We start from the raw sequence: 25,103 nt of genomic DNA on the forward strand, positions 1-25,103 counted from the left end.
TCTACACAGTATTGTGCTTATTTTTTTTAAAAAAATATCTTTATTAAAACAAATTATTACAACACTAAACAACATTAATCAAAACACAAATAGCACTATACAGAATACATCAAAACCCTGATTCATCAATCCATCCATATTGTCCAAAGTGGGAAAACAACCATAATTTTCCCGATTATCATAAAGAATAAAATCTGACCAGATAACAGAAAAAGCATTATTTGTGGCGTGATTTGAGCGGGACTGAATAATATAGGTTAGCTTTTCTGAGATCGTGATGTGCCATACATTCTTATACCAACATCATGGTTTGATTTATCCAGTGTTTGGATATAGATAATATAGCAGCAGTTACCATAAACACAATTAATTCTTTTGATGTTACATCTGCATTTAGCCCAGAAAATAAGTTTACTAGCACCAAATGTGGGCATAAGAAACCTATTTTCTGGTTGGTAATCATACTAATCTCCATGAATACCTCTATCCAGAAGGATGAAAGCCTAGGGTAGGTCCACCAAGTATTGTGCTTTTCTCAGTGTTGGGAGGGCCCTTTAAGATAGACAGTGTCCTCTCTTAAGAGGACTACAAGGAAAACACTGGAAAGGGCTACATGTCCTAGCTCTCTGTGCATGCTCTCCAAGAGGGTGCAGGGGCTCAGGAGGGCTCAGTTTCCTTTTTAAAAAATAAAGTCCTCCCAGCAATGGGCAAAGCACAGCACTGTGTGGGGGAATGGTGGTCTCTGCATGGTGCCCCGGGACACTGCAAAATAGTCAGCTTTGGCCAAAGCTTCACAGAGGCCCAATAAACAATTAATCAAGGAGCCATACTAGGGTTGACAGAGGCAAAGCACACTGGTTTCAACTGTATTCGTTCATTGTATTTTGATCCTGACGTTCCTCCAAAAAACTTTCAACATTGCTCCTTTTTCTCTTCCCCACCCCCATTTTATCGTCATAGCAATTCTGCAAGGTAGGTTAGGCTGAGAGACTGACTGGCCCAGTGAACTTCATGGCTGAGTGAGATGGTTGAGAAGAACCAGGGTCTTCCTGGCCACTACACCACTTTGAGCTGGGTCTCACGATCAGTGAGACCCGGTTTTTGTGAGTGTGTAAGGAGAGCGGGCTAAGTCTGCTCTCCCTGCACACGAGCAGGGAGGGAGCCCTGGGCGGCCAGATCGGCCGCCCACACAATTGTCAACTCCGTGACAGAGCCACAGGGGGCTGGGGGGAGCGGGAGCTGATTGGCCCCCGGAAGCTCCAACATGCCCTGCGTGAGCGTGCAGGGCATGGTGGCGAGACTCCTGGAGCTGGGAGGCAGCTTTTTGCCTCCCCTCCGGGGGTCTCCTCGTGAGTAGCCGCGGCTACTCACGATCGGGAAGCCCGGGTTTGTGGAGTGCTCGCTCCACAAACCTGGGCTAAGTGGAGGCCTACAAAAGTGGGCTAGCCGCTTGTAAGCCACTGGGCTCTCCTGTTTACATGATCAGCAAAAATCGGGCTAGGCTCTCCTAGCCCAATTTTTGCTGATTGTGAGAATAGCCCCATTGACTTGTAGTACTGCAGTTCAGGATATATTTATTACCACTTACATGAAAGATACAGACTAGATTTTTGTGCTAGCACACAAGGTCTTAAAGCAAAGCACAGAAATAGCTTTGCCAGTACTATGTCATAAAATATGACAAAACATTTTCGTTGTACAATAAATTGTTTATATCAAAGCTGGGGAAATAAAGACAGCTATTTTTCTGGCAGAGCTGGAGATTGCTCTGAAAAAGGATACTCCCCGCATGCTGAAAGAGAATTAAGAAAGATAACCACAACAAAAGCTAGCTTGTGATAGTTTTGAAAAACAGATCAACTCTAGTCTGGCTATAGAATGCAAAATGGTAAAAGAAGATGTAAGAGAAAATGGCACCAGTTTCACTCATCTGATGCTGGATTTCTCCAGATGAAGACTAGATCTGAATGGGAGCTCTTAAAATCAGGGGTGGCCCAAGATACTGCGGTGCCTGAGACGAAGTATGAAATGCTGCCTTTCCCCCACACCCCTAGGTAGTGATGTGCAGTGCACAGAACCGGTTCGGCTGGTCTGGTTCAAATGCAGACTGGATTTGAACTGACCCAGCCCAGTTCCAGGTCCGATCCAATTTGGCCATCAAACAAGACTGAACCAGTTTGGGGATATACTTGTAAAGGGCAATCCGGCAAGTATTCCCCATTACAAGTATAGGGGCATTCCCTAAATAAGGCGGGGAGGGAGAGAAAAGATACTTAGTACCTTGATTTTTCCAGTGGGGAATGGCAGAGGAAGTCATGGTGGCAGCTCCTCCAACCCCCTTTCGCCCCTCACCTTCTGAAAAGCAGCCCAGGCTGGCAGCGGCCTCCGTGTGTATGTACAGAGGCCCAAACCAGGCTGCAGCTAGCCCTGGCAGCTCTTTGGGAGGCCGTCGCTGAGTTAAGATTAGGATTTGGGAGAGCACCCACCCAGGGGCGTAGCTAGGGGAGAGGGGGCCCATGTTCATCCCTCTCTCTGGCGGCCCCCCAGATTGAGGGAGATAATGAAGAAAATAGGGAGGGATGGATCTGGAGGGCCCTCAGGAGCTGGGGGCCCGTGTTCTTTGAACTCTTTCGCTCAATTATAGCTACGCCTCTGCACCCACTGCTGCTGTCTCTGCTGCCACTGCCCCCTGCCAGAAAAATCAAGATACTAAGTACCTTTCTCTCCCCCTCACCACCTTACTAGAAGGAATGCCCTATACTTGTAAAGGGGAATCCTTGCCAGATTCCTTTTTACAAGTCTATCCTCAAACTGGTTCTTCTAGAACTGGGGCCATTCCGGTTCATACTCAGACCAAATCAAGCTGGCTCGCACGTCTGAGGAGAGACACTCCTTGCAAAGTGTGCAAGGGTCAGATCAGTCAAAGAGAACTGCTCCAAAGGCAACAAAATGGGGACCATCTTGCTGCCTTCCCCCAGTAATCAGCTGCTTGAGGTGACTGACTGCTTCACCTTGCTTCATGAAAGGGCCTCCCCTGCTTAAAACCAGCATGGAAACCTCAAGTGGTTTTTTTAAACTATGGCCATTTTACATGAACTACTTTTGCAGAGGTCTCACTTCAGTCTTACCTCGCAAATGCAGGCATCACATGAAGAATTTACAGGTGTAATACACTTTTAAATCTAAGACACCACACATTGCCTTCTTCAGAAGGTTCATGATAAACAGTGCCCCTAAAGTTTTGATACCTGGTGTTTAATGCTCTGGTAGCGCCCACGAGGCAACAACGCTTTACAGTTTTACACAGAAAATAAATATGATTTTATTTTAACAAGCTTCTAAAGTTTGGTTGGGATAGGATGCGTGTGTTAGTTTTATTCTGTTTGCTCTAATAGTTCTACTGATTCTTTCCATTTTTATAATTTGCTTCTTGATTTTTAAGAAAAACCCAATATAGTGTTGATTTGGACAGTTTAGAGTTGTATCTTTTTAAAAAAATGGAGAATTGGTCAAGACATTTTAAAAATGATTCATCTAAGCGTAGTGTTGAGTAAGCCAGTGATTGTCTATAATTTATTCCCAGAGGGAACTGGATTGAGGCTTTAATGGCCCATCTTTTCCATGCTGCGTGCAGCACTAACACCAGGTCAAACGCTGGTGCAGAGTGCAGGGAGTGACAACTATCTTCAAGGATACCATCTCCTTTGGTGAGCATTCAAACCATATACCATTTCCAAAGCATGTACCAGTTGGAGGTCTCGAGACCATTATTTATTTATTTATTTATTTATTTATTTATTTATATTGTTAAATTTATATACCGCCTTTCATTAAAACAATCCCAAGGCGGTTTACAGCAGAAATTTAAACACAAGATGGTAAAAAAAGACACAATTAAAATATTAAGTGAAAAATATAAAACAAAACTGATTAAAAATTTAAAACAAAAGCATAAAAGCAATACAGAGTATAAAGAGCAGCAGCAGAGAATCAAATAAATGCCTGGGCAAAAAGCCAAGATTTTACACTCTTTCTAAAAACTGTGATGGAGACCGAGGAGCGAATAGCCACCGGGAGAGCATTGCAAAGTCTGGGGGCAGCAACAGAGAAGGCTGCGTCCCGCATGCCCGACAACCGAGACTCCCTCATTGTCAGCACCCAGAGCAGAGCCCCCTCAGATGACCTCATCAAGTGGGCAGTAACCCTTGGGAGCAGGCGGTCCCTCAGGTATCCCAGGCCAAAACCATTAAGGATATCATAATGGAGCTATCCCAAAATAGTGTTAAGAGCTTGGAGCCTGATGTAGTGAAGGAACTTGGTATTAGGGTTTTGCCCTGAGGCAGTGGTTCCCAACCTGGGGGACAGTGTTCCCTCTAACAGGGATTCCCAGATGTTGTATGTTGACTACAACTCCTAGAATCCCCAGCTACAATAGCTTTTGCTTGGAGATTCTGGGAGCTGTAGTCAACACCATTGAGGAATCCCTATTAGAGGGAACACTACTGGGGGCCTCCAGATGTTGCTGAACCACAACTCCCATCAGTCCCCCTTTTACAGCCTAATTTGTCAAAACAACATAGGTGTGCTCTTCCTGTTGGTCCAAAATTACATCATTTTGCCCACTTCCAGTCCAAGTGTCCAAAATGTGTTTTCATGCCTAAAAGGTTTCATAAAGAGGAGGCTTTACACACAGGGCTTCTGCCCCAAATCTCCTTCAGAAGAGTGTGTGTGTGTGTGTGTTCACACCACCAGCCAAACCTACCTCGAAGTCCCTTCGAGATTTTTGGACCCACTCCACACACAAACCAGGCTTTGTGATGTGAATTCTAGCTTATCTAACCGTTATGTCCAGGTTTTTAAAATGCTGGTTTTTTAAGCTACTTTTTCTGAAAACACCTGAGCAAATGGGAGAGGCACTGATGTAGAATCATTAGCATGATAAAAGGCATACTCTCTTCAGAAATGCAGATCTATCTCGGCAGGAGCTCTCCCTCCCCCCCCCCACCGACCATTAGCTAGAAGGAAAACACAGAGCATGCCATGTGGACTTGTTTCAAAACAAAACCAAGAGCAGAGGGGAGGGGCTGCTTCCCTCAATGCTGTGAGTGTACTTCAAAGTGGCTTCGCTCAATGTTTAACCCGAAGTCTGAAGCCAAGTGCGAATACCCAGTCTTCATATCTGTTGAACTGTTGGCCCAAAGTTACTTCTCTCTATTCTTCTTTCCTATTCCAGTTTGAGAGTTCAGATCATGCCAAGACGTGTCTCCAAATGTAAAATTCAGTCCAAATCCAGTCCTTCTGTCTACTGCAAGTTCTTCTAAATATTGCGCCCGCCCAAACTCTCTTGTTCTTTATTGCTCCTTAACACATATGGCGTTACAGAACAGCTTCTTAATTTCAATTCGTTCACAAGCTCACTTACAATGCACTATATCTGCAAAGCAAAGAATATTAAAGCAACGTCACACCAGTATATAACTTTTAAAGCATTAGCTTCAGCAGGTTTCATTCTCCAAGGAAGTTTCCCTGTTATATTAATATTTCCTTCTCCTATCCCAGTTTAGTACTTATCCTACTTTAGTACTTCTCCTGTGCCAGTTTAGTACTTTCTACGGGGCTTTCCAGTCCTTTGGTCAGGGGAGCAAGACCCTAGCTATTCTTACTCAGGAATTCACTATAGGGGTTGATTTGTGTGTGTTAAGGACCACCTTAAGTGGCGCAGTGTGGAAATGCTTGACTAATAAGCAGAAGTTGCCAGTTCGAATCCCCCCTGATATGTTTCCCAGACTATAGGAAACACCTATATCAGGTAGCAGAGATATAGGAAGATGCTGAAAGGCATCATCTCATACTGTGCAGGAGGAGGCAATGGTAAACCCCTCCTGTGTTCTACCAAAGAAAACCACAGGGTTCTGTGGTCGCCAGGAGTCGAAATCAACTTGACAGCACACTTTACCTTACCTTTACCTAAGGAACAAAAGCTGACATATGGGAAAAGACAGACAATTGAGACAGAGACTGAATGGAAAAGCTGCCTGTTAGAGCACTGAAGTACATTGGAGTTCAGATCCACTCTCTGGGAACTTGATCTGAAGTGTTGCAGACTTATACAAGTGGACATGTTGCTTAATTCCACCAAATGCCCAACTTGTATGTGTGTAAATAAAGCAAATATTACAGAAGACATCATAAGTCTCTAGTGATCCGTCCTCCAGAGGAAATAAGAATCATAGTAGTAAGGCACCCTGGAACTTCTAACCAGAGAAGTGGGGAGCGTAGGCCAAATACACGATGGTGGATAATAAAGACTGATCTCTCCCCAGAGACTCGTATATCCTACTGATCTGGAGAGATTTGTCCATGGGCCCTGAAAGTCACTCTGCAAATATTCTGGTAGACTTATGCAATTGTAGGTTGGCCATGGCTATTGACTTCTGGTGAGGCTAACGAACCTCTTCTTCACTTCAGTGTGAATCCTGATCCTTTGCACACTAAGGAGCTGAGGATTTTGAAAGAAGGAAGGACTATTGGGAGCCCAAGTGATGCAAGATGCATGCCAGACCTGACTAAAGATGGCTTTTTGTTCATAAAACATTCACTTATGAAACAGAGTACACTGAACTGTGAATATTTTGCATAATACAATGCAAAGTAGCAGATACAAATCTTTACTAACAGTGTCAACAGATACCTTGTTAAGAGCTTTCTTCTTGTCCAGAATGCGGAAAAGTAATATACCCTAGGGATGGGCCCGGACCGGTCCAGAGGCCATTGTAAAGGCCTCCGGACCGGTCCGGTTTGGGTGGGGGGGGTAGCTTTAAGAGCGGCGGGAGGGTTTACTTACCCCTCCCGCTGCTTTCCCGCTCTGGCGCCGTAATTGTAGGAGTAATTGGGGCAGCAGGATACCTCCCTGCCGCCCCTTCCCTGCTGTCGCTGTAAAAAAAACTCCCAGGAGTCCTTTGCGTACGCTCACGTCACAGAGACATGAAGCGTGCGTACATCGTGAGCGTACGCTCCGGGAAAGCGGCGGGAGGGGTAAGTAAACCCTCCCGCTGCTCTTAAAACTACCCCCCACCCCAGTGCCGGACCGCAGTTTGGCGGTTCCTTGCACACCCCTAATATACCCAAGCTTTCCCAGAGAGGAAGACAGAAGACTCTAAGTTTAAGTCCCTCTGACCCTGAGAAGCACAACACAAACACTCTTTTGTTTGGAAAGAGCAAGTGGATGTATGACTGACTTGTTTTTCTAGTTCCCCAAGATGATGTGTTACATGTGGGGTGAATAGTTTGAACTATGAATAGGAAACATTTAATCAGAGATGAAAGTGGATTGCATGTTTGGTCAGAACTTCCCTAATATTTTGATGGTACTTCAAGGGTTGGTTGGCACATAGTAACCCAGTTCAGACAACAAACGTGTGTACAATCAATGCAAGGAGAATAGAGAATCGGTCCATAGCTGCTTGCTCTGCTCCCAATCTCCATTGATTATCCAGGTCTTCTGAACAGAGCCTACATGTATACAAGCTATAGTCCCTAGCTGTACCCTTCAAAAATGGAAAGATTCTAAAAATGGATTCAGTTGGAAAGATTATATGACCGCTTTCATATGTAACGTGGAACTGGAAGTTGCTGAACCCATGGTTAATTTTTCTAACTCTGAATCACACTGCAGACAACCGCAGCCCAGCAACCTCCATTTTCAGGACAGGGGAGCCCCTCCCTCTTCCTCATCTGCCAAGGCCACATCCCAGCAAGCTCCCTAGAACTCGTGTCACCAGACTGTGGGCAAGGCATCAGAACATCTCCAGGGTGGCAGCAACCGGCCACAATCTTCAAGGGGGCGTGCTGAGCACAATGATGCATTTTCGGACTGCTCTACCCACCCATGGTGGGGAAAGGGCATTTAAATCCCTGTAAATGCCATGCAAGTCCTTCATCTGACTGTGACTGTTCTGGTGCCCTCGTAAGAGCCCCACAACAAACAGTCTCACACAAGAACAATTTCTGGTGATGGTGGGGGGAATGGGGAGGGGCACTATTTTTCTGTTACTCCAGAAAGGGAAGGGAACATGATGACTTCCTAGGCGGGGATATTTAATTGATTGATTGATTGATTGATTGAACACATTTCTGTACCGCCCCAAACTCACGTCTCTGGGTGGTTTACAACAAACAAACAAAAAGCTAAAACATTAGTTAAAATAAATGACACACACACACACACACACACACACACACATATATATATATATAGAGAGAGAGAGAGAGAGAGAGAGAGAGAGAGAGAGACTAAGACTAAGACTAAGACTAAGACTACTTTGCTGGAGTAAGCCATTGCAGGAGCATCTTTGGTCACAGTGGGACCGATCCCCGGATCCTTTGCCCTCATAGATAGATAGATAGATAGATAGAGGCAAAAGATCCAGGGATCTGGACCACTGTGACCAAGGATGCTCCTGCAATGGCTCACACCGGCAAAGCAGTCGATGGAGACCAAACCACACTCCTGCCCCCATGGCAGCTTGCCGCCAGGGGATTACCACTCTCATTGAGGGCCAGTCTATTGAGGAGGACCTTAGGCTCACCAGCCTTCAGTCTTCCATGAGATTGTGTGCTCATGAGTTGAGCTATCCAAAAAAAGGGGAGCCTGCTTGTGTGGGTTCCCCATTCTCTCTGGTTAATGATAGACCTTTTGCATAGTGACCCCCCCTCCTCTCTAGGGAAGACTTTGGATGCACAAAGGATTCTGACACGCCATGTATCCAGGTGTAGCTGGGTGGGCAGACTGGGGAAACACTGGGACTGGGGACAGATCTTTACTTGCATTCAAGTTTCCTGGGTTCAGACCGGCATTGCAGCATATGCAGATCTGCCACTGTGGGGAATCATGGGAAAAGGGTGCCCCGGTTGTCTGTGACTCCAGGCAAGTGTGGTCACTGTTCATGGCACAAACAATGATGGGCATGTTCAAATGGGTGGATGGCCTGGCAGAGGGCACACTTTGACAGCTTCTTTGCAGCAGTCACCAAGACAGGGAGAGGTGTTGCCAGGGTGTCCATCCTCAACACAAGTGGCTTGTGTGTGTTGAGCAATCATGCTGGGCGGCATCTGCTGTCTGGCCCCCATGCATGTCTCCATGGCCTGACACTCTTATGAGAGAGTGGTCTGTGGGAGGAGGGATGTCATTACACATTATTAGTGATTCTACCAAACACTCCTGTCCCCACAGATGGTTCCATGGGTATCCCCATGGCCTTCCACTCCCATGAGAGAGGTCCACTCAGGATCAGCATCCAGTGTCATCAAAAAGTAGGAAACTCCCATCACTGGAGGCAATGCTGCTATCCTGGTGCCCGGCCCTTCTCATGAGTAAGCCTAGGGACCACGTGGGTTCTCCCAAGGGGAAAGGCTGGGCCCTTTCATTGTGCAAAAAAAAAAAAAAAAGAGACTTCAACCCTTCAAGAACACCCGAGTGGGGCTGTCTTTGAAACCTGGCCCCGGGTATTACCACCCTGCCATATGTTGCTGCTTCAGCCATATAATGGGGTTGCCCTGTTTATGTTGCCAGTGCAAATGCAGGTGCCTGTGAACATACATCTTGATCGCTTCATTTTTGGAGAAGCACATACTGCCCATCTTGCCATCTCATCCCCTTTCTCTCCTGACTGCTGGGGAGGGGCAGGGTGGAAAGAGGGCATGCCCCAATGTGATTTTCCCATTTGACAGGATTGGAATGGGATGTCGTGGTGTCTCTGTTGCCAGGCAACTGCTTTATTAGATCAGAGACAGGGGACAGGGCAAGTACTCAGAGGGCCAGCAAGAATCACCACAGGCCTAGAGCGGGTGCAATCCTGGGCAGGTTTGGGACACCCTCTCTATGATTATGGTTCCAGAAACTGCACAAAATCTATGATTATGGCAGCATTGCTATAATGCAATGCTACTGCTGCAAAACCTCAGGTTGGAGCAGCGAAACTCACTACAAACCGAAGGTTCAGACTGGAGTTTGGCAAGAGAAAACACAGGCCGCTTTTGCCACGAAACCATTGTTGCACATATCCAGACGTTCACAAATTCCAATCTCTGTCCCATTTAACTGCCGCTTCACATTGCATGCGAATGCAACCTATATGTAGACAGCTGGTACGTGTGCAGGCTCTGTATGGAAGACTATCAATATGGAGGATGCAGGGCCAATGGGTACAAGCCAGCTCCCCCATCATTGTTGTCTGAATAGGGCCAATGTATTTCTAAATGGCTGTCATGTTCATATTGAGTTCTGTGGTACCTCCAAACGGAACACATTTATTATGGCAAGCTTTTTTGTAAATTGCTGCCCACATGAACACACATCCACAGTTTTAAACCGTTGTAGCACTCTTGAGGCACTAAATAATAATCATCATTTTAGATGGAGCCACTGAGAGAAACCTTGGGTTAAAACATTTTCAACTTCAAAGATATTCAATTTATGACCATTTTAAGCTGGTTTGTGGCTCTGTCGTATTCTGAAATGCCACACTGAAGTTTGTATACAAATGAGTTATCTGTTTGGTTTATAACCATTAAATTAAGAGATTGAAAAGTGTGTGTGTGTATAACCTTTGTTTGATTTATTCAGAATATCTGGCCGTTCTGTTTTTCATGTCATTCATTTTATTTACAAGACTCATTTTTAATTTGATATATGTTGTTTTGTTCATCTTGGAGGGGCCAGAATGTTCTTTGTTCATGTTTTAAAATGCAACAGACTAAGCACAGCTACTCTTCTGGAATACCTTCATGTACAAAATCACATTTATAATTCATCTGTATACCGTCATGTCAATAAATACACTTGGCAGGATCCAGACCAAATTAGTTTTTATACCGCCCTTCTGAGCTGGCTCAGGGCAGTTATCAATTTAAAAAAAATCATTAAAAACAATTAAAACAGAAATACAAATATAAACACCAACTTACAAACATCTAAAAAACAATTAAACTATCAAAACAATTAACATTAAAACAATTAAAACTAATTTAAAACCCTGAAAGGCCAGGCCAAACAGATGGGTTTTAAGGGCTCTCTTGAAGGTCAATAAAGAATTAAGATTACAAATTCCTGCTGGGAGTGTATTCCACAGCCCAGGAGCAGCTACAGAGAAGGCCCGCCTCTGAGTCACCACCAAACGAACCGGTGGTAACTGGAGACGGACCTCTCCAGATGACTTTAACATGCGGTGGGGATCATGTAAAAGAAGGCGCTCTCTAAGATATCTTGGACCCAAGCCATTCAGGGCTTTAAAGGTAATAACCAGCACTTTGTATTTTGCCTGGAAACATATCGGAAGCCAGTGTAACTGTTTCAAAACAGGCATCATATGGTCTCTCCGGGTTGCCCCAGAGACCAATCTGGCTGCCGCATTCTGAACTAACTGAAGTTTCTGGACTACGTACAAAGGCAGCCCCATGTAGAGCGCATTGCAATAGTCAAGCCGGGAGGTTACCAGCTGATGCACCACTGTTTTGAGGTCATCCTCTTCGAGGAATGGGCGCAGCTGTCAAATCAGCCGAAGCTGATAGAAAGCACTGCTGGCCATGGCCTCCACCTGAGATACCAGGGTGAGGCCTGGGTCCAGGAGTACTCCCAAGCTGCACACCTGCTCCTTCTGGGGGAGTGTAACCCCATCCAGCACAGGAAGATCTAACTCACCCCTCAGATTCTGAGCCCCCACAATGAGCACCTCCATCTTGCTTGGATTCAGCTTCAATTTGTTCTCCCTCATCCAGCCCATTACTGCCTGTAGGCAAGCATTTAGAGAATGAGTGCCATTTCCTGAAGATGAAAAGGAGAAGTAGATTTGGGTGTCATCAGCATACTGATAACACCCAGCACCAAACCTCCTGATGACCTCACCCAGCGGTTTCATGTAGATGTTAAAAAGCATTGGTGACAGAATGGAGCCCTGAGGGACTCCATATAACAGCTCCCATTCTGAGGAGCAACTGTCACCAAGCTCCACCATCTGGAATCTACCCAAGAGATAGGAACGGAACCACGGCAAAGCAGTGCCCCCTATCCCCAACTCCCCCAGGCGATCCAGAAGGATACCATGGTCGATGATATCAAACACCGCCGAGAGATCCAGAAGAACCAGCAGAGTCACACTCCCTCTGTCGATTCCCCGGTAAAGGTCATCCATCAGGCCGACCAAGGCTGTCTCAACCCCACAGCCAGCTCTAAAGCCAGTTTGAAATGGGTCTAAATAATTAGTTTCCTCCAAGACTGCCTGGAGCTGGTCAGCCACCACCCTCTCAATCACCTTGCCCAACCAAGGGAGATTGGAGATTGGCCTGTAGCTGTCCATTGCTAAGGGGTCCAGGGAAGGCTTCTTTAAAAGTGGTCTAACCACTGCCTCCTTCAGGCAGGGGGGCACCCTACCCTCCCTCAGCGATTACTAAATCTCATTGAAATGAACAGAGGTTAGTCATTTCTCATTCATTCCAAATGTGCTTAGTCATAACTAACTAGGTTTGGGCCCTGCTTGTTATATTTTATATAATAATAATAATAATTCGATTTCTATACCACCCTTCCAAAAATGGCTCAGGGCAGTTTACACAGAGAAATAATAAATAAATAAGATGGATCCCTGTCCCCAAAGGGTTCACAATCTAAAAGAAACATAAGGTAGACACCAGCAACAGTCACTGGAGGTACTGTACTGGGGGCGGATGGGGCCAGTTACTCTCCCGCTGCTAAATAAAGATATTCATCACGTTAAAAGGTGCCTCTTTGCCAAGTTATCAGGGGTTGGCAGGAAGTCCCAACTGTGCATGGTTCCAGCAGTGTTTCCACAATGCAATAGTATAAACCAGGGCTACACAACTGCAGGCCTCCTACAGATCTTGGACTACAACTCCCATCATTCCTGGTTATTGACCCCTGTACCTGGGGATGATGGGAGTTGTAGTCCAACAATAGCTGAAGGGCCAAAGTTGTACAGCCCTGAAACAGAGCATATGGTGAGCCACTGTGTGAAACAGGATGCTGGACTAGATGGGCCTTGTGCCTGATCCAGCAGGGCGATTCTTATAAATGCACATTTAATAGTATTTCCATGTGTGTAATATTACACAGAAAGGATATCTATGACTGAAATTAATCCTGCATGAAGCAGCTGTTAGGTACAAGTTGACAAACAACAAAATTTGAAGTACTGGTTTTTGAAGCCCATGACACCCTCAAAAAAGGCGTGGTTTCAAAATTATACGATTTGATTATAAACCACACATTTAACCCACTGCCAAGCCTTAAAGCATCGTGGAAAAATGACTTCCAATGGGAAGTTAAGGATCAGGAGTGAATGAACATATGGAAATGGAAGCCAGTTAATTCCTCTTTCGCCCTTAAGGAGAAATTTCTCAAAGTTTTCCATAGAAAGTACCTGACCCCAGTAAAAATAGCAAACATCCAAAAAGACTGCTCTCTGCTTTGCTGGAGTGGTTGTGGGGTGATGGGACCTATTTTCATTATTGGTGGACCTGTCCTAGGATCTCATCCTTTTGGACAGAGGTATTCACGGAGATGAATACTACTACTAGCATTAGTAAATGTATTTTCTGAGGTCAATACAGATGTGACCAAAAAAAAAATTAATTGTGTTTATGGTAACTGCTGCCATGTTAGCTATAGCCAAACACTGAAAACATCAAACCGTGTCTATGGACATCTGGTACAAGAACCTATGGCATATCATGATCTCAGAAAAGCTAATGAATATTACTCAGTCTGTTCATACCAGACTACAAATAATTATTTTTATGTAATATGGTCAGATTTTATTCTTTACACTAATCGTGGAAACTGTGGTTGTTTTTCTAACCCAGACAATGAGGCTATTTTCATGATCAGCTAAAATCAGGCTAGGGGAGCCTAGCCCAATTTTAGCGGACTGTGAGAACCACCGGGCGCGCAGGCAAGCCCGGTTGGCTCAAAGAGGGTAACCTGCTTCTGCAGCCTTCTCCTTAGGCCAGGTTAGCAGAGCGAGCGCTCTGCTAACCAGGGTTTCCAAATTGCGTGTTGCCGCGCCGCAGCTCCGTGCCACAGCAACTCATGAGGAGACCCCTGACCGGGAGGATAAAAAACAGCCTCCCGGCTCGGGGGGTCTCTCCAGCATGCTCTGCACACTCACGCAAAGCATGCTGGAACTTCCGGGGGCCACACGGCCCCCGATCCCCGCAGCCCCCGCTGGCTCCATGACGAAGCCGGCAGTTGTGTGAGCGGTCGATCCGGCCACTCAAGGCCACAGCCTGCTCGTGTGCGGGGAGAGCGGGCTAAGCCCACGCTCCCTCCTAACCCTCTCGAGGCAGGTCTCACTGATTGTCAGACCGGCCTCATTGTTAGAGTGTGGCTGGACTGGGGTGATATAAGTGATGGCAGTCATTACAGAGTCCAGTAAGAGGGACATCGCTTCGCTAGCTCACATCCGTGCAAACAAAACCTAGGGCAAGTGACCCGAGACAACAGCTACAGAGGATAGTTCAGGAAGTCAGCTAGGAGTAAAGGGTTGAGTACAAGTCCCAGTCCCCAAAAATGCTAAATTAACAAGCACTAGAAGTATTTATAGACTTTTCATTCTTCCCTGTTCGACCACAGCAACGCTTCAAGCTCCCTACTTGGGGTCAGAGGTCTGAGAAGGGAAGTCACATGGCTGCAGGCATAAAAGAGACTGAATTGATTTATCTGCCTCTTTAAAGCAGCATCAGAGTGATTCCTGCTGTCTGCAACAGGCTAACAACTAACAGTCCAGGAAGAGATTGCAATACGGATATGGGTAACAGAGCTGTGGCCAATACTGCAGAGCACTGTAGAATACAAAACAGAGAATGTCAGGATGTGTGTGACCAAGAAGGTTTGCTATGAACTTTCCAAAACAATTTCTGTCTTCATACAGCTTTTTATTTCCAGAAAAGGGTCAATGAGTCACATGACCAATGTTTTAATTCTCTGCCATTCATGCTATAAATGCTTAGGAAAGTAAATGCAGTTGGTGTTGTCTGTCCCTTTTCATCTAATCGCAGATAAGAAGCACTTTGGTATGTTCTTGTTTTTTAAAGCATTTTATTCATCAAAGCCCAGTTCTCCAGCTCAGTTCCCAAAATGATCTGTACTTTTGGCAGTCCTGACATGCATGTAAATTCCAAAATCTAGCAGTTTGGGGTAACAAAGGTTCAGGCCATGGAAGGTTCAGGCTACTATGGGTGGATTCACACAATCCGCCCCAAGCAAGGCAGGTGGGGTAGAGTCAGGAAGGGATGTGCCAAAACGGGATTCAGAAGCTGAATTACGGGGCATCTCCCTTTAAAAAGGCTCTCTCAGCCCCTTTAAAGCTGAGGAAGGCAGGTCCATAGCTGCTCCTCTTTGATAGCTACTATCACCGTACTCCCAGCACTCTCCCCAGGATTAACTGCATGCCAGTGGGGAGTTCACTTCCATACAGGGTTGTTGTGAAAGAGAAACTCAAGTACGTAGTACAACGCTCTGGGCTCCTTGGAGGAAGGAGCTCTTTTGGCTTCCGAATCACATTTTGGCATATCCCTAATGTTAGGAACTGGCAGCACAGGCTCCCAGCGGGCATCTTGCGAGATTCTTCCATTTTCTTCCTTGCAACTTCTGTAACCAGGATTTGAAGTTGGGCAGAAGTCAAAAGAGTGTCAGCAATGCGGCACGGGAACTGGACTTGGGTGGGCTCCCTTGACACTCCTGAAGTGTGCTCACCAGGAATTTATGGTTCCTGGCTTACCAACATTCAGGCGGTTATGTGAAGCTGCCCTGTATATGGACCAAAGAATTGTCTTGCATCCGTGTCTATATTATTGTTGTAAGCCGCCCCGAGCAGTATTGCACTGGAGGGGCAGGGTATAAATATTTTAAATAAATAAATAAATAGTTTCAACTTCCAGAGCTATGTTTACAGCATCAGTTTTCTGGTTCACTGGAATTTATGTTCCATAATAATTCTGTTTAGTTACAGATGTATAGAGTGAACAGCTATTATGGAGGTGCATAAACAATCATAGAGCCAAAGGGAGCCCTGAAATCACAAATGCTCTTTTTGCCAGTCAGATATTTCTCAACCAGCTCCAAAACTCAAACCTTGATCAGGCCTCTTAGCACAAATCTCACCCATGCAGTACAATCCTATGTAGGTTTACTTAGAAGTCCCATTGTATTCAGCGGGACTAATTCCATAGTGAATGTGTTTAGGGTTTCAGCCTTAGACTGGGGAAAACTGAATTTACAACTTCCTCCATTCCTGCAAGGGTGTCTGAACAGCCAGTCCAAATGGCAGAGGTAACCCCTTGCATTGACTGTTGATCAGTATTATCTGCAGAGAGCTGGTGAGGCCTTTCTCAAAGTTCCACCAGCAGCTGAGGTACTGTTGATGGGATCAAAGGAAAGGCAGCAACCAGACTGTAGAACACCCTACCGCATGAGATGCATTTAGCCCCATCTATTTTGGTTTCCTTCCTTTTTTAATTTAGGCAGGCATCTGGCCTACCCATAGTTAACTTGTTTTATACTCCCAGGTATTGTTGGCTTCATTTTCTCTCTGCTGTTCTTCTGTTTTATAATTTTGTATTTTTATTGTAAACCACCTTGAAAGTTCAATTTCTGAGTGGAAAAAGAGCATATAAGTTTTATATATATATATATATATATATATATATATATATATATATATATAGTTTGGGGAAACTCTATGCCAAAACTGAAGGGATACCCACCAAGAGTGGGAAACGTGCTTATTCCATGCCTCTCCGAACCATGTCCTCATTTCTACTGTGCTCAGAGAATCACCATCGCTGTTAATGATTGCATCATCACTGCAGGGAGAAGCCTCCCTCTGGGAATAATGGGAAGCTCCTCACTTCAGTGATGACACAATCATTAGTTGCACCAGAGCCTCTTGGAGCTCTGCAGAAGCCAAGATGCAGTTTGGAGAGGCACAGGACTGGCAGGGCGCTGAGCAGAGACGTATCTAGGGAAAACAGCGTCTAGGGCAAGCACTGAAATCGCGCCCCCTGTCCAAACATCTGACACCCATCTTTCAGATAACTTTACCATAATATCAGCTCAAAAATACAAGTCAAGCTCATTAATCTTTTAATATTTAAAAAACTATTTAGCAGTGGACATAGCCAGACCAAAAAATGCTGGAAAAGTACAAATTTCAGTAGGCTGGGGCTGATGAAATACCCAAATACTATGAGGAGGTGTACTTGGAAAACTAAACAGAAGAACCTGTCTAATTCTCTACTATGCATTGTAGCATCACTATTACATAAGTTTTAAAAATAAATGGGGAATTTGACTTTTCCCAGATACTCTGAAAATAATTAAAGGATATGCAGAGTAAACAGTTAAAATGAGAGAAAGAGAGCAAGAAATTCCCAGTGGGCCTTAATAATAAGGATTTCACACTGATTCAAAGACAAACTCACCATTAATATTATTGACATCACATTTAACTAACTTATCATAAGACGCAAAGTAAGAGCAAATGAATACAATCCTAGCTCATAAGCTTCAGCTCAGTATTCACAAGCCCTGATTCTCTGTACATAGTGCCAATCTGAATACGCGTACAGTGACTTATATTATATTAATTTTTTAAAATGTTTTAACCTGTAGCCCCTTTGGGGGGCTTCATAAAGGTCGTGGGGGGCCCTGCAAAGTTTCCCCCGCCCCCCGCTGGCCTCTAGGGCCTCACAGGGACCATTTGAGCATGTGCAGTGGCCATTTTTTAAAATAATTTTTTCCCCAAAAAAGGCAGCTGGAAACAAAATGGCTGCCGTGCATGCTCAAATGGCCTCTGCAAGACCTGGCATGGTCTAGGGCAGGCATCCCCAAACTGTGGCCCTCCAGATGTTGCTGAACTACAACTCCCAGCATACCCAGCCACAAAAAATTGTGTCTAGGGATGCTGGGAGTTGTAGTTCAGCAACATCTGGAGGGCCACAGTTTGGGGATGCCTGGTCTAGGGCCTCAGAGAGACCATTTAGCACTTACATGTGTGGTGGCCATTTTGTTTTCGTTGGCCTTTAAAAAATTTTTTTTAAAAAATGGCGCCCCCTTCAAGTGGTGCCCGGGCATGTGCCCTGCCTGCCCCACCCTAGATACGCTCCTGGCGCTGATATGTGTGTAAGCCATGCTGAAGACCAGGACAGCATAGCTCATAATAGAATGTAACACAGGCAAGTGAAATTTGTGTGTGAGGGACATTTATGTATTGCTATTGAAAATAATCAAGGTGGTTCACATTTTAAAATAGTACAAAACTATTAAACAATTAACAGTACAAATATTAAATTCAAATATTAAACACAGTACAAATCTATTTATAACTGGCCCTATCTAACTGGCCCTATCCACCCCCAGCACAGTACCTCCAGTGACTGTTGCTGGTGTCTATCTTATGTTTCTTTTTAGATTATGAGCCCTTTGGGGACAGGGTTCCATCTTATTTGTTTATTATTTCTCTGTGCAAACCACCCTGAGCGGTTTAAATACATAATATACATACACATATTTTTATATGTAACTGCACTCACACACACAAACCACGCTGAGAACTTTTCTGTTGGCAAGTGGTATATAAATATTCATAATAAAAATAATACTTTGCACTTATATCCTAGTTATTTAGGGAAACCTCTGTATTTGGTATAGTCCTGCTTGAGCTAATTCTGAGGCAATAAACACAGGTAAAGCAGCTATCTAAAATGTAAAGTTTTATCATATAATGTCCAAGGGTGTAGCGAAGTTGGAGAGGGCCTTGGGACAAGAAGTGAAGATGAGCCCCAGCACCCCCCACCTTCTCCTCCCCCACCATGTCTTTGCTGCAGAAGAACCATAAGGATGTGGTAGGAAAAAAATATTATTGGTGTGCTCTTTTTCTTGCTCCTACACAATTGATACCACACACTGCCCACGCATACAGACAATTTCAAACACACCTGCCTCAGAAACATTTTAACCTAATACATACTACAATCGCCTTTATACATGAACAATACTTCTATCCTTATTTGCCATTCATGTGCGCTCTCTCTCTCTCTCTCTCTCTCTCACACACACACACACGGCACGCACACACACAGAGTCAAAGTCTTCTACAGAAAACCAAGTCCCAGATTTTGCCCCAGGTTGTGGGCACGATATTAAGACCGCTTTAATGTGTAAGTAAAACAACTGAAAACAAAGATCTTACCAAACTTGAGCAAATGCATTTCAATGTCAAAACATCATTCTCAATGCTCTGTCTCAAACAGCTGGAAACTTTTAAGCTTAAATACAATCTGAAACTAAATAACCAATCCAAGACCAATCCAGGATGTAGAGGTAAATTGAACCTAGCTGCTAAGGAATGTTCAGGGGAGAGCAGCATGGTCTTACCCTGTTCTTTTTAATGAGGGCAAGATTCAAGAAGCGTCCCTAAGCACCTTTAACTGAAGATCTTTTCAGCTTTGTCTCTGCTTCAGGAGAGAAGCAGGGAGAGAGGATTGCCAGGCAGCATCCCTCCCCCCTCCTCTCCTTGTGAGTAACCGGCTGATGCTCAGCGACATTTCCCTTGCTCTTGAGCCTGTCAGTCAGGCTGAGGGAGGGCTGGGCTGAAGCTGAACACTAACCAGCCAGTCAGGAGGAGGCAGGGACACTGCCTGACACTCCTCCCACCTCCTCTCCTGGAGAGGACTCAGCTTGCTTGAAGCCAAGATGAGTCCTCCAGTCAGGAACCAACAGTGTGCCCATGAATTGGGGAGGTGGGGTGGTGAGCTGTCTCCCAGCCAGCACGTCTCCACTCCCTCACTCCAGGGACATTTTCCCCACCATGTTAAATTATAGCTATACCTCCCATAATGTCCTTAATTATTAGAAACAGTTGAAAACCACATACATGCACAAATACAACCACCAAAGTAGTTGACCTAGTGCCATGACCTGTGAAACATTATAGGCAGGCCTATAATGTTTGTCTTTAACGCCGTTTTGTTCCCCCAGCATGCCCTAAACCCCTTCTAATTGCACTAAGACCAGAGGATGTTAAACCAACACAATCTGTAGAGTTATTATTTTGTACTGTGATGACTTTAATATATTCTGTTTGATCTCTGCTTCAAGAGCAATTTTTCAAATGTTGTTTCTGCTGCTGAAAATCAAACCAATAATGAAGTTTCGGGGCACAATCCGCCAGGAAATCCTTCTGAACTGTTCTGACCCTCCTCAAGGGAAAAATGCAATTCTTTCCCAGAGAGCTGGGTCATTGCCATTTGGAGTGCTGTCTGGAACACAGTTGTGTGTAACTACAGTAGGCTAACATCTATAATATAACAGGAGATGCCCCAGCTTCCCCTCCCCGGGCCATGACCTGAACACCAATGATCAGCCTGCAAAGAAGATACAGTATTTCCACAGAGTTCCCGGCACCTTTTCACAAGGCAAAATCTGGAACAGCTTCTTTTTTCACACCTGGCAGAAGGCCTTTACATTTGGCAGGAAGTCTCAAGGCCTGGTCTAAACACTGACCCAATTTTTAGACAGGTTGCTAAACTGTAACCATTTTTGCATAGCCAAGTGGGTGGGTGACCCTCCCCATGACCATACACACAATGCAAATCCATGTACACCAAAGTCTGTACATGGAAAAGCCCAATTCAAACAATCTTTTTCTCACCCCCTTGCTTGAGGAGAGACTGCCACATAAATCAGGCAGCCACATATATGGCCCTCTGTCTCATATGTGTAAGTGAAGAAGGGGGCCATGCACGTGCCCCTCCACCTTGGGTAGACAGTTGTTGCTGCCTAGATAGTATACATGTCTGAACCAAGCCTTTGTCTTGCATTTAGTCAATATGAGCTCCTGTGCAAGTCTGTGAGCACTCCTTGCCCCGCATTCATGATCTGCAGTGTACATTATCCATTGAGGACAGGAAAGGATGGCAGCACCCCAATCTCCATCCATTACATTTGGACTGGATATTGCACTATTGCCTTTCAAAAGAGACATTCAGGAATACCCCAGAAAGGCTAAAGCGCAGCAAGAACACACTTTGTACCAAGGGTCCAGTTAAGCCCTAAAAGTAGCTACAATGATGTATATCTTGCTGAATCATGGCACATTTTGATAGTATCCATGTGCACTGTTTGCAATAGCAGTGAAGCAAACTATCTAATGGTAGAATACAGCATTACAGATTTGTTACATGGGTTATCTTAGAGGAATGCAGGATCTTTTGCACACAATGTAACTTGTCTAAGAAAAAATATATTACATGTGCAGCTCTTCCCTCTCCCCTTCTATTAATTTATACAGAAAGATGGCATGCATTTAATTCTTTACCAGGAAAGAGAATGGTAACATTTCTGAAAAGCAAGAATCATACACATTCATGTGTGCAATTCTTCATACCAAAAAAACCCATCAAGAACATTAAACACAAATCTAATTTGGCAACAATTCTTAAATGCATGGGTGGTGGGGAGCATCATTTTGAAGCTGTTTACAGTCATCATAGCACAAACACTGAAGTTATGCTTTAATGTGTACAGTACATATGTCCACTAGATTGAAAAGATGGGTATTCCAAGTCATGGGTTACATTCTGTGTCCTACAAAATTGTGTGGGCTAGAGGGAACACAAGTTAAGAGACTGTACATTTGTGGACTATGTTAAAACACACACAGAGAGAGGTGTGTGCAAACAGTACAGAACAAGTTAATTCCCTATAAAAGAAATTTCCTAGATTATAAATAGTTGTTCCTCTTAGAAAATAATCCTTGTGGAAACTTGACACATTAGGTGGGCTTCGCTTAATACTGCGCTTCTGTTAGAATTCATGTGCCCTGTCTATATTTACCACAAGAACAAAACAAAGTTAGTTAGTTTCTGTTCTAATACTCTGACACCAGATTCTCACTGTAGCATTTTAAACATCTGCTGTAACAGAAGCAGCACCCAGAAATCTTAAAGAACCATGGAATCCCTGAAACAATTTAATCTGGACAGATTGTAAATCCCAAACAGCGTTTTACATGAAATTTTGTTTAGGTCCCTCCTCCTCCTCCATCACTATACACCAGATGGTGCATCGTACAATTAAGAGACATGACCTTAAATGCCACCTGACAATGCAACAATAAATTCCTTTTAACATTTCATCTAAAGCCTTGTAACCCAATGCATGTTTACTCACAAGTAATTAGTAAATTTCAATGGGCTCTACTCCCAAGGAAGTGTACATATGCTTACATCCAAGATTCTAAAAGTACTGCTGGCATTTGTCCATAAAGGGGACGAGTATAAAGTAGCATTTCTGTAAAACAGATGTTGCTTCTCTCTTCACAGTGAGCTGATCAAAACACTATACAGTATACACTATACGGTATATTAAGAAGAAATAGCTTGGTGGTTTTCCTTAACTACGGAATAGCTTTCTCGTTCTTGCCGCAACTATCTCATTCAGAACTACAAGTAGAATGGGTAATGCTTCTCCTAAAACAAATGTGTACTGTGAGTTTGATCAGTGGCAGCATCCGAGAGGACAATCCACATAGTAACCTCATACCTTTTATAGTAAGAGACAAACTACACAAGGGTCGAGCACAGCACTTTTCTGAAATGAATTCTTCTAAGATATAGTGGACTGTAGTTCAACGGCACGTAGGCACGTTAACCCTCAGGCTGAGAAGTGCAAAAAGTTAATTCAGACGATGTAGTTCCCTCAGTCACAAGTCCTTTACGCTAATTTCCCAAGTACAGGAGTTCTTGTTTAAAAGGGTGCAATTAACACAGAGAGTTGAAGAAGTCAGAGTTACTCACAGAATCCTCCTGAAGATGAAACAGCCAACTATTTATGACAGGAAATTCCAGCACAACATCATGCACGATGCAGAACAAACAGGCGTGGAGTCAGGAACAGACAGGCCCCTGGGATTACAGCAGCCATAGGACTCGTGCTAGAGCATGCTGAACTATAATTTATGAAACTGAGCTCAGTTCATCAGCCAATCGGTTGCCTTCCCTATAACAAGTCAAACTGGCTCTGAAAAGCAGAAAGCTCGGCAATGGAACAATAAAAAAAGAGAGTGTGTGTGCTCAAGAGAGGAGAGATATCCCACATTAAGCTGCTTATGATGGAATTGCTTTCCGTGAGAGAGAGAGAGTGTGGTGGGGATGAAATCACAGTTTTTTAAACCAAGTAACAGGTGACCCGCATTGGAATAACAAAATATTTGGAGTCAGAGCTTCATATTTAATTTGAGTCACATGCGCAAGCAACAATCCTAACAGTCCTGCCTTCTCTCCACCCCCTCTCCCCAGGAATATTCAGTTATCTCTTTTCCAGCCACCACCCACAGAAGCAAAAGCTATTGAATTCACATCTTGTTCAGCAGCTGTCTGGCTGGCTAGATTTTTTCTTTTTAATCATAATAATGCTGTTAAACGACTGTCTGCTCTTCTCATCTGAAAAAAAGGTATTCTAATCATAATTCTGTGGGAAGCAAGCATCTTTGCATTCCTACAGGAGAGTAAAGAGCAAGTTCACAGGGGGCTGGTTCTCACATCCCATGCACATCGCGTGATTATTCGCAGCTGAGTGTGTGGACAGAATACATGTGCAAGCAATGTATAATCCACTGAATAGCATTGTGTCTTGAGGAGGTGATACAAAAGTATCAGTGGTGTTGGTGTGGAGATGGCACAGTCATAAATGCAAATTATCCCTTTATGCTGCAGGCATCAAGTGATGAACATGCATGTGTGAATCAACTTAGAAAGATGTTTTAACTCTGCCACTAAAGAGCAAAGAAATCGAGGGAAATGGTAAACACATTCTAAGGCATTGCTGAAAGAGATCCTCCCTAAGAGCTCACTTTGGCTTTTAGTTTTAGGAGCAGGGACTCTAGTAGTGGTAAAGGTAAAGTGTGTCATTGAGTTGGTGTCGACTCCTGGCAATCACAGAGCCCTGTGGTTGTCTTTGGTAGAATACAGGAGGGGCTTACCAGTGCCATCTCCCGCACAGTGTAAGATGATGCCTTTCCGCATCTTCCTATATCGCTGCTGCCCGATATAGGTGTTTTCCATAGTCTGGGAAACATACATGGGGGGGGGATTCAAACCGGCAACCTCTGGCTTGCTAGTCAAGTCATTTCCCCACTGCACCATTAGGTGGAGTTGTAGTAATCTATGAAATGAGAGTTGCCATAGTTTACTTTAGAATTTTCATTCTCAGACCTGGAATCCCTTCCTTCAAGTTCAAAGTGTGTGAGAAAATGTAGTGAGGAAAAACAACTCTGTGCATGCTTAAAGGGGTGCCATTTTCTCCCCACCCCTCACATATGTTATGTGCTCCAGAGAGAACTGCTAACTGACCAGAAAAAACACAAGCTGGCCATCTTCTGTGCTTTGGGAAGCAGTTTGATCTGCAGAAGTCAGCTAGAGGGGATTCTCATGATGTTGAACAATATCCTCTATAGCAATAGCAATAGCAATAGCAATAGCACTTACATTTATATACCGCTTTATAGCCGGAGCTCTCTAAGTGGTTTACAATGATTTAGCATATTGCCCCCAACATTCTGGGTACTCATTTTACCGACCTCGGAAGGATGGAAGGCTGAGTCAACCTTGAGCCCCTGGTCAGGATCGAACTTGTAACCTTCTGGTTACAGGGCGGCAGTTTTACCACTGCACCACCAGGGGCTCCAAAATGTCTACCAAAATGTCTGTGGATCAGGCTGCTGTTAAAAGCACAGCTGGTGGGATGAGTTCAGAAACTGATAGCCCAAGCCCCACGGTCAAATTATTGCACAGAAGAGAGACTCTGAGGGCTAAGCCTTGGGAAACTCCGACTGAAATAGCTCCGAGTTGTGCTTCCAGGAGAAGGAACACTGTGGCATGTGTATGTGCACACAAGTTTTTTTATGTCCGCTCAGTTTATTTTAGATCCTGCTCAGGTTGAATCAGGAAGGCCCCATTCCGAATGCAGGTGTGCACACACTGCCTTGATACTGCCGCCCATAACAAAACTCATTTCGCACACAGATGAAAAA

General features: G+C 44.4%; 1 protein-coding gene across 1 annotated transcript in view; it reads right to left on the reverse strand.

The window, feature by feature from the left end:
* The window catches only part of PDE4D (phosphodiesterase 4D), a 990,732-nt gene extending 967,567 nt beyond the window's left edge, over window positions 1-23,165 (reverse strand). The window contains exon 1 of the mRNA XM_053289923.1: window positions 22,870-23,165. The gene's annotated coding sequence lies outside the window, so the exon portion shown is untranslated. The remainder of the gene's footprint in view (window positions 1-22,869) is intronic.
* Between the last annotated feature and the right edge of the window lie 1,938 nt (window positions 23,166-25,103).

This window comes from Hemicordylus capensis, chromosome 2 (assembly GCF_027244095.1).
Source record: "Hemicordylus capensis ecotype Gifberg chromosome 2, rHemCap1.1.pri, whole genome shotgun sequence".
In the NCBI taxonomy this organism is placed as follows: Eukaryota; Metazoa; Chordata; class Lepidosauria; order Squamata; family Cordylidae; genus Hemicordylus; species Hemicordylus capensis.